The 9521-nt window shown below is 43.1% G+C and overlaps 1 pseudogene; it reads left to right on the plus strand.

The window, feature by feature from the left end:
- The first annotated feature begins 491 nt into the window (after positions 1–491).
- Positions 492–1014, plus strand: LOC114686411 (annotated as a pseudogene).
- Positions 1015–9521: the final 8507 nt, after the last annotated feature.

A 9521-nucleotide genomic window follows, 5' to 3' on the forward strand; every position in this document is an offset into this window, starting at 1 on the left:
CGGATGTGGCATGAGTAAGTACAGCTGTATCAAGTTCTTGAGGGCAATGTCATATCGTGTCCAGAAGACCTTTTTTGATACAAAACTCCTCACCATCTTCCAGCTCTAAAGTTCTTCATGCCCTGTCCTCTGCAATATTCCCTGAACCTTGGTGGGGATGATACAGATATTCCATTTAGGGCCAAGAACTCCACCGTTGCTTATTCCTGTCATTTTGTCAAGTTCTGAGTCTCTGCACTAGCCACTCCACACAGCAATAAGAAACATCTCTGGTCAAGGCTAAGAGCAATACTAATCTATGGTACAAACATGAGTGTATAGAAAGCAATTTGACAACACGTCCACTTAGCAAAACAGCAGTATTTGGAACCTCTCTGAGGTCTAAGACCTCCGTAGCCATGGGATCTTGACCAAATTTATACTATCAGGCCCAGGCTCCCTCCTATGAAACAGGACCCAAATCAAATCAGAAAGATCGCTTTTCGCCAAGAATGGCGCCGAAGGTGAAGAAGGAAGCTCCTGCCCCTCCCAAAGCCGAAGCCAAAGCGAAGGCCTTGAAAGCCAAGAAGGCAGTGCTGAAAGGCATCCACAGCCACAAAAAGAAGAAGATCCGCACGTCACCCACGTTCCGGTGGCCCAAGACCCTGCGGCTCAGGAGGCAGCCTAAATATCCTCAAAAGAGCACGCCCAGGAGAAACAAGCTTGACCTCTATGCCATCATCAAATTCCCCCGACCACTGAATCAGCCATGAAGAAGATAGAAGACAACAACACACTTGTGTTCATTGTGGATGTCAAGGCCAACAAGCACCAGATCAAGCAGGCTGTGAAGAAACTCTATGACATTGATGTAGCCAAAGTCAACACCCTCATAAGGCCTGATGGAGAGAAGAAGGCATATGTTTGGTTGGCTCCTGACTATGATGCTCTGGATGTTGCCAACAAAATTGGGATCCTCTAAACTGAGTCCAGCTGGCTAATTCTAAATATACTTTTTCACCATAAAAAAAAAAATCAGAAAGATCATGATAATTTCACCACTATTGCATCAGAGAACACATCTTGTCTAGCAAATCAGTATTGTAGCTACTGGTATGACAGGGCAAGATAGTGCAGCCATTACTCCGTCTTGTAGTCTTACTGAGGCCATTTCAGGTTTAACTAGAATTTGATCACCTTTTTGGAGATCCCATGGAAAATTACCCAACTCTAAACTAGAAACCCAAGGTCAAGATGCCCCAGCTGACATATCTTAATTCCTAATAAACTGCCTGATTATGCACAACCCCCTCCATCTAACAGATTATCTCAGCTTCTGTTAAACTGCTTGCTCCTGTGAAGCCTCCCTGTAGCCACTGAGAGAGATGCCAGGACATGGTTTTGCCTTCAAAATCCCTGTGCTTTGGACAAATTGGGCCTACACTTAGGTCCAAATGCCTGAGTGTGGTCCCAGCCAGCAGGAATAAAGCCTTTCAACTGGCTATAAACTATGTCTGAGTGGTCTCCCTGTGAGAGTTGTGCATTCCCTGTGACAGTGGGATAAGGCTTCATGACTTTTCTCTACTGAAGCCTGAAGAACACATTCCAGAACCATGAAAGCTCACCAGCAGGGAAGAAGCTTCCAGCTCAGTTCTAGCTTGATTCCTCTGTATGCTGTACCCAAAGGGCATGATGTAACAGGGTCTTCCCATCAATGTCTGATGGGAAGCCAAGAGCAATGTCCATAGCCTGCATTGTTTGGGGACTCTGAGGGCTCCCTGATAAACAACTTTTAGCACTGAAAGTATCAATAGCCTATGGTTTCTGAGAGGAGCAGTGTCCACCTGTGCATCTCCATTCAACCTATTGTATTAATTATGTTTTAATGAGCTTATAAAGCAGATGGCTTCCAATGTTTCTTCCAGACATCCTTAGTTTGAGTTATACCCATCCCCATCCTATGCCCTGCCCTGCACCTTGCTTTTTTGAGACATGGTCTCTCACTGGTCTGGAACTTGCCGAGTAGACTAGGCTGGTTGCAGCCGAGTTCCAGGGATTCTTCTGTCCCTGCCTCCCCAGTACTGGGGTTACAAGCACATGTACACCCAGCTTTTTGGCTTGTGTTCTGGGGGCTTTTAACTCAGGTCCTCATGCTCAAAAGGCAAGCATGTAACTGACTGAGCTATCTTCCCAGGGCCCAGAGGGGAATTTTAAATGCAGATGCTAACAAGGAGCTGAGCTTCTTGACATAGCAGACAATACCATGTCCTAACGATATGTTGAGATGGAAATCTTTTACAACTAAAGCACCCTTAAGCTGCCTTTAATGTCAATATGTAGTAAAGGTCTGAAAAAAAACGAGTCAACTTTAAAGGAACATTTAAGCAGGAGACCTCAAGAGTCTAGAATCAATGCTGTCACCTTCCTGCCAGGCTGTTTCCACATTCCTACAGGAGGCTCCATTGGCAAATTAGGCACAGGACCGCTGGACTGTCTGGGAATGTCAAAAAAGTGGCAGGTGATAGCCAAAATGTGTCATTGTCTTTTGCAACCAGGTATATTAATAACCCAGGGGACCCTGGCGATCAATTTCATTGTTCTAGGCAGGCTGCCTGTGCAATGTCATGCTTCTCAGATGGAGACGGGCAGCCTCCTAAGGCAGGCAGCTGGGTACCAGACATACTGAAAAATCACTCCATAAATACACATCTATTCCAGGAGCATCCATTCTGCTGTAAGGTATCAGGGGGGATCTCTGTGAAAAGAGGTGGAACAGAATGCCAAGTTGATATTAATTTTTTAAGATAAAAGCTATAACTTTGAGGGCTTTCCATACTGGGATGGGCAATTCAGGTAGTAGCCACTGGACCTCCCAGGGCCATGAATCCATTCACTCTCTTATACCCCGAGGGTCATTTTGAGGGAAAGGATTTAAATGTGTCAGTGAAAGAAACGTTCTTTGCAGTCAGGTGGATCTGGACTCAGACCAGTCTCCCCAGTAGAGTTGCTGTGAATGGGTTCTGTTTCTGAGCCTCAGTTTCCTAGTTAGTTGATATGAAGGTAGATGCGTGAACACACATGTTGTCATTCACTGGAGCAGATACATGGAAAACAAACCGAAGGCAGATTTCTTTTGGCTCACAGTTTCAGTCCTTGGTCATGTGACTCACTGTGTTGGGCCTGAAGCAAGGCAGCACATCTTGGAAGTGGGAATGTTTGACAGACTGCTCTCCTCATAGAAGCAGGAACCAGGCAGCATCATGAGAACCCGCTCCAGAGAAATGCTTTCAGTGATGCACTTCTTGAAACCAGGCCCCAGCTCTTAGTAATCCATTCAGTAAGACCTCCTCAGGAGATAAACCCATTGATGAGGTCAATGCCTCTGCTTGTGTTAACTTGACCCAAGCTAGAGTCGTTTAGGAAGAGGGAACCACAAATGAGAAAATGTCCCCACCACAGTGCCCTATGAGCAAGCCTGAGGGTGTTTCCTTGATTGGTGATGGATGTGGGAGGAACGAGCTCATTGTGGGCAGTGCCATCCTTGGCCAGTGGTACTGGGTACTGTAGGAGAGCAAGCTGAGTAAGCCAGGACAGGCAAGCCAATGAGCAGCATTCCTCCATGGCATCTGCTTCTGTTCTTGCCTTGAACTTCTGCCCTGACTTCCCTCAGAAATGGACTGTGACCTGAGAGTTGTAAGGTGAAATAAACCCTTTCCTGTCATGGTAGTTTATCACAGCTATCACAGTTAGAAACCCTAACTAAGACAGCACCCAGATGGAGACCACAGCTGTAACATACGAGCCACTGGGAGACATGCAAGTCATGACAGTATTTAACTATGCTTGTTTCATAGTTGGATTTTTGGGAGAGTTAACTGGGATAGTATCACAGAATGTGTAGTGCAGAATTGATATGTAATGAGCAGCTGCCTCCATCCCCATTCATATAAGATAGTCACAAATGGGGACAGAACCATGAGAGATGTGAACTATTGACAAAGATGGTAGTTAGGAGTCAGGCGATAGCTCAATCAGTAAGGTGCTTGGTGTGCAAGCATGAGGACCTAGGTTTGATGCCCACAACCCATGCAGCCAAAGCCAGGTGTGGCTTACAAACCAGTGCTGGGGAGGTAGAGACAGGCGGATCCATGTTCACTGGCTAGGTAGCCTAGCTGAACTAGTGAGCTCTGGGTTCAGTGACACTGTCTCAAAAAGTAAGATGGACAGTGCCTTAGGACTGACACCCAAGGTTGATATCTGATCTACACATACAGATAGGCATACATGCACACATGCGCACACACATACAAACACACACATGAATACATTAAATAACCAAGTGTGGTAATTATGAATGGCCCAGGTCATTCCCCTACCCACTTCCCACATATCCATCCACTCTGTGTGACATCAGTGCTCACCTCCTCGGATTCCACAAACGACCACATGATTAGCTCTAACATAAAGGATGAAGGTAAAGATGATGTAAAAGCATCTATGGACTGCACCTGGCCTGTTTAAACTCTGCCATCTCCTTGAAAAGAATGTGGTCAGGCTAATCTGCAGGAGACACACAGGCTCAGGGACATGTCTTCCCAATTGTTCTAACCAGTGCCAGGCCACAAGAGTCTATACCCAGCCAGTGCCTACCATGTGGGGGACCCAAACCCTGAGCCTTGACACCAGAACAAGTACCAGGTGAAGAAAAATTTATTTGGTTGTTGTTGAATGTCACTTAGACATTCTTGACTATTTGTTACACACCAATACTGGGGAATGGTAGGCAACCCATTGCTATGGCTGCCCTGTGCCCTCCAAACTTACTGTAGACACCCTAATCCCCAGAACTTTACAATGTGACATTAATTGGAGAAAGGGTCTTCACAGACGTGATCACATTCAAATGAGGCCATTAGGGTGGCCCAAATCCAATCTGACTAAGGCAGGCAGGTTTCATGGAAACCTAGAAACTGGGATTTCCCCACCAACAACCCCAGACCTACTTCATACTATGTACATAACCTCTCTTCAAGCACAGCAACCGGTTGGTCCAACATTTAGCTCATTAACAACCTTCACACATGCAGGCATAAGAAAGCACACCTGCACATACATGTGCACATTCATTACCACACACACATACACAAATAAATAACTGAAATAGGAATAGGCAAGTGGTAATTTCTCCAGGTGGGTTGCAATAGGCAGTCGAAAACTTGTGGGTGAATTTTTTTCACTCTGTTAAAATGAGAACTCACTATTCTTCTTTCCACTTTAATTGATATTTTGCCCTTGTATAATTTTCTTGTGTGTGATATTTAGAAAATATCTTCAAAGTAGATACATCCCATGCTACTGTGTGTGCATGTATGTGTATATATGTGCATGTGTATGTGGGTGGATGTGTCTATGTGTCTGTGTGGGTGCATGTGTGAAAGGGGAGGGGGTATGTGTACATGCGGAGTGGATACACATGTACCCATGAGTTCATATGCTGAGGCCAAGGGAACACATTGTATGTCCTACTCTACCCCTCTCTGTCTTATTCCCTAGAGACAGAGTCTTGTTGAACCTTAAACTTGACTGAAGCCAGCAAGCCAGGAGAGGCACCCACCCCTGCCTCTGGCAGCACTGTGGTTTCCTTACACCCAGCCAGTCTTGGCTTCAGACTCCCCATGCTCAGACAGCAAGACCCCTGACCACTGAGACATCCCACTACCTCTCTACTTGATCTTTAAGTTATTGACATTGCCATTTTGTCAGTAAAACAGTTTATCTTCCTTTGCAGGTAATCTGTGGCATAAACTGCTTTGGTGTCTTGCCTCAATTTGTGCTAAATTATAAGCAGTTTTACTTATAATTTTGCTTCCATGTGACAATGTCAACAGCATAAAAATGAAAGCAGCATCCTTATGTTATTATGAGAGTGGGTTTATGCTCACAGTCCTCCCAAAAGGGTTTTAGGATTCCCGAATGTCTCCAACCTTTCCTTTGAAAACCATTGTGCCAGACAATGCTGAAAATATCCATAGTTATATCCTCACTTTGTTTGCAGATTTTCAATCATGTTCCTTAGCATTTCTTTCACACAAACACACAGGATCATTCAAACCACACTGAGAGCAGAGGAGAGAGAAGAAGGGGAGAACAGCTAGACAGGGCCTTTGTGGCTGTCACTCCTTAGTGCATCATGCATGAGTCACACCACTCCCAGGAAGGGGGGTGTCCCCCCATCTCCACTCTCCAGAACAGAATGTATAATCAAAACTGACTATAAGTCAGGAAGCCTCCCTGAAAGGAAGCTGCTGCTTCTCTGAGTAGCTTACAGTCTTTGCATCATCACCAAATGCCTTCTTACCATTCATCAACCAAGTTAATTAGCAGATAATCACTACCCCTTGAGCTGCATACTACTCCAAAGTCTCAGCAGATGAATTCATTTTTTTATGCCAGCTCTTTAGAATGTGTGTGAATATGGGTTGTTGTCTCACAGGAGCAAGATTGCAAGGCACAAACATTTGAGCAACACCTGCAAACCATAGATACACCTCAACAGTGGGAAATAAGACCTTGAATGATTCAGCAAACCTTAGACAGTCCTGTGTGTGGATGTTCCTGGATGTGGGAAACTAAGAAAACTAGAATTTCAGGAGCCCATGAGAGCTCATGTTTAAAAGGTAAAATATAGTCACCCTGAATGGCATGCCTCTGGGGGCTGTTGACTTACTCAGTTTAACATGACCACAGCAGTTTTCTATCAAGTGTAGTTGGGTTTTTCTTTGGGCTACCTAAGCATATTCAAACATACTGTATCAGTTTAGAGGTTTTCCTCTGTCTGGATCTGGCTTTTTGCACAGCTGGATTATTGGCACAGGGCTCTGGCAACTGGCCCTGCCCCCTAGGTTCCCTGAGAGTGGGAGCCATGTTTACCACCCCAGGTCTGAGAAGTTGCTGAGCCCACTTTTTGGAGTCCCCATGAGTGGAGAGGTCCAGGTGGCAACTGTGGTGGCACCAGCTGGCATGACTTCCCTGTTGGTATGGTCCATGTCCCATGTTGGGTGCCATATGTAGTCAGACTTTTCTTTGGACTGCCAGCTTACAAATAACAACATGGAGACTTATTAATTATGAAAGCTTGGTCATTAGCTTAGGGTTCTCCCACTAGCCCTTGTAACTTAAATTAACCCATATTTTTATTAATCTACATTCTACCATGTGGCTTTTAACTCTCTCATTCTGTGTGTCCAACTCATTCCACATCCCAATGCCATCTCTCCTCTTCCTTTCTCTGTCAGGAGGTCCAACTTATCTCTCCTTCCTAGCTATGGGCCATTAAGGTTTTTACTACATCAACCCCAGTAACAGGTCTTCACACAGTGTACAAGTATTCTGCAACAATCAAGTTCTGAAAGAAAAGCTGTTAGGGCTCAAGCAAGAAGAGAAGCAGAGGCCAAGCAACACCAAGTATGAAGGAGTCAGGGAGTCCAAGAAGTGAAATAAAGGTTGCTGTGAGCCAAGATATTACAGAGGACATAATCTAGTCCAAGACAAAATATGATTCATGTCAGTGAGAGGGGAAAAAAAAACCCACAACGGCTCAAATGGGGAAAGGTTGGAAATGAGAAAAGTTCAGTTTCACAGGGTCTGAGTTTCATTTCTATTGCTATGATGAAACACACTAAAAGAAACAAATTATCTATAAAAGGTTTATTTTAGCTTACAATTCCAGGTTGTAGTCCCTCATAATAGGAGAGTCACAAAAGCAAGAATTTGACACAGCTAGTTCCATTGTAGCCAGAGTCAAGATGCAGAAAGCAATGAATGAATGAATGAATGAATTCATTCATTCATTCTTTATTCATGTATGCCTATGATCAGCATGCCTTGTCCATTCTTATACAGCTCAAGATCCCCTATATAGGGAATGGTGCAACCACAGTGGATGAATCTTCCTATTTTAACTAATACAATCCAGACAATCTCCCACAGATGTGCTCAAAAGTCTTTCTCCCAGGTGAGTCTAGGTTTTGTCAAGTTAACAATTAACACTTACCATCATCATCAGAAAAACATAAATCAATACTACACTGAAATTTCATCTCACCACAAAGTGACAGGCAATAAGAAAACATGTGACAAGAAATGCTGGAGAGAATATGGACAGAACTCTAACCCTTACACGCTGACAGTGGGGATGTGACCTAGTCTGGACATTACAGATGTTAATGTGGAGATTTCTCAAAAAAATAAAAGTAGATCTTCACTATGACACAGCTGCTCCTGTTCTGGGACTCCAAGTCAACACATCACAGAGATGCTTGCCCATCAGTGTTTCTTGCAATACTGTTCATAGCCAAAGGATTGGATAAGTTAAATGTGGTGCACACAAAACGGAATTTCTTCAGACACAAAGAACAAAGTTATATTCGTTAAAAACGAATACAACTGGAGATAATCACATTAAGCAAAGTAAGCCAGTCTCAAAAAGATAAATATTTCATGTTTTTTCATTTGTGGTCTCTAGATTATATAGATACATAAACTCATATATGGGTGTATGACATACAATTAGAAATAAACTGTCCAGGGAAATAGAGGAGACTATGGAGAAGGACAAAGGAGAGGAAAGAGGGGGTTATAAAGCAATGAGGAGAATGTGTTTACTATATAACATGTCTGTGGATAAGGCACAAAGAATAAATAAAAATAAATCAATAAGCCGGACAAAAAATCCAAAAGAAGAAATACAAATACACAAATACATAAGGAACCAAGTTGACATTACTAATCACCTAAGATAGGCAAAATAAAACAATAAGATGGGATGCTTTAACTCAAAAGTAAAATCAGACATTTGTTTTGCCTGATGACATCCTGTGTACCAAGGACACATGAAATGGGTGCTCAGATATGTTGTTGAGCAACCATGCAACAGTACCCATGGAGTATACCTCTGTAATGTGTATTGAGGGAGGTAACTCTGAACACCACAAATGGTCCACAGTATTCATGGGAGATTGGAGATTGGGTCTAAGACTCACATCTATGGCTGTTCAAGTCCTTAGCATAATAGGACAAGATTTGCATATAATCTACATATATCTTCCTGATACTGTAAATGCTATCTAGATTACTTACAATACTTGATACAGTGTAAATGTGTATTATAATACATTGCTTAAAGAATAATGATGAGGAAATGCACCTGTACATGTTCAGTTCAGGTACAATTTTTCCAGGTGTTTTCCATCCACAGTTGGTTTAAGATGAAGATTCAGAAGCCCCGGATGCAGAAGGCACCTGTAATTCTTCTGGAAATGTGTGCTACAGAGATAACTAGTGATGCATCATTTGACCTCACAAATAGTTGCTACAGTACTATGTTGTTGTTGCAGTGGGTTTATAATAAAAGTTGCAAACAATCTAAATCTCCGAAAGTGGTTAATAAATTATGTATACAACATGCATTTATGCAAGCACTAAATGCACTGTAAAATACATTTATTAACATAGGAAGATATGTTACAATATGTTAAGTACAA

This window comes from Peromyscus leucopus, chromosome 15 (assembly GCF_004664715.2).
Source record: "Peromyscus leucopus breed LL Stock chromosome 15, UCI_PerLeu_2.1, whole genome shotgun sequence".
Taxonomy (NCBI): Eukaryota; Metazoa; Chordata; class Mammalia; order Rodentia; family Cricetidae; genus Peromyscus; species Peromyscus leucopus.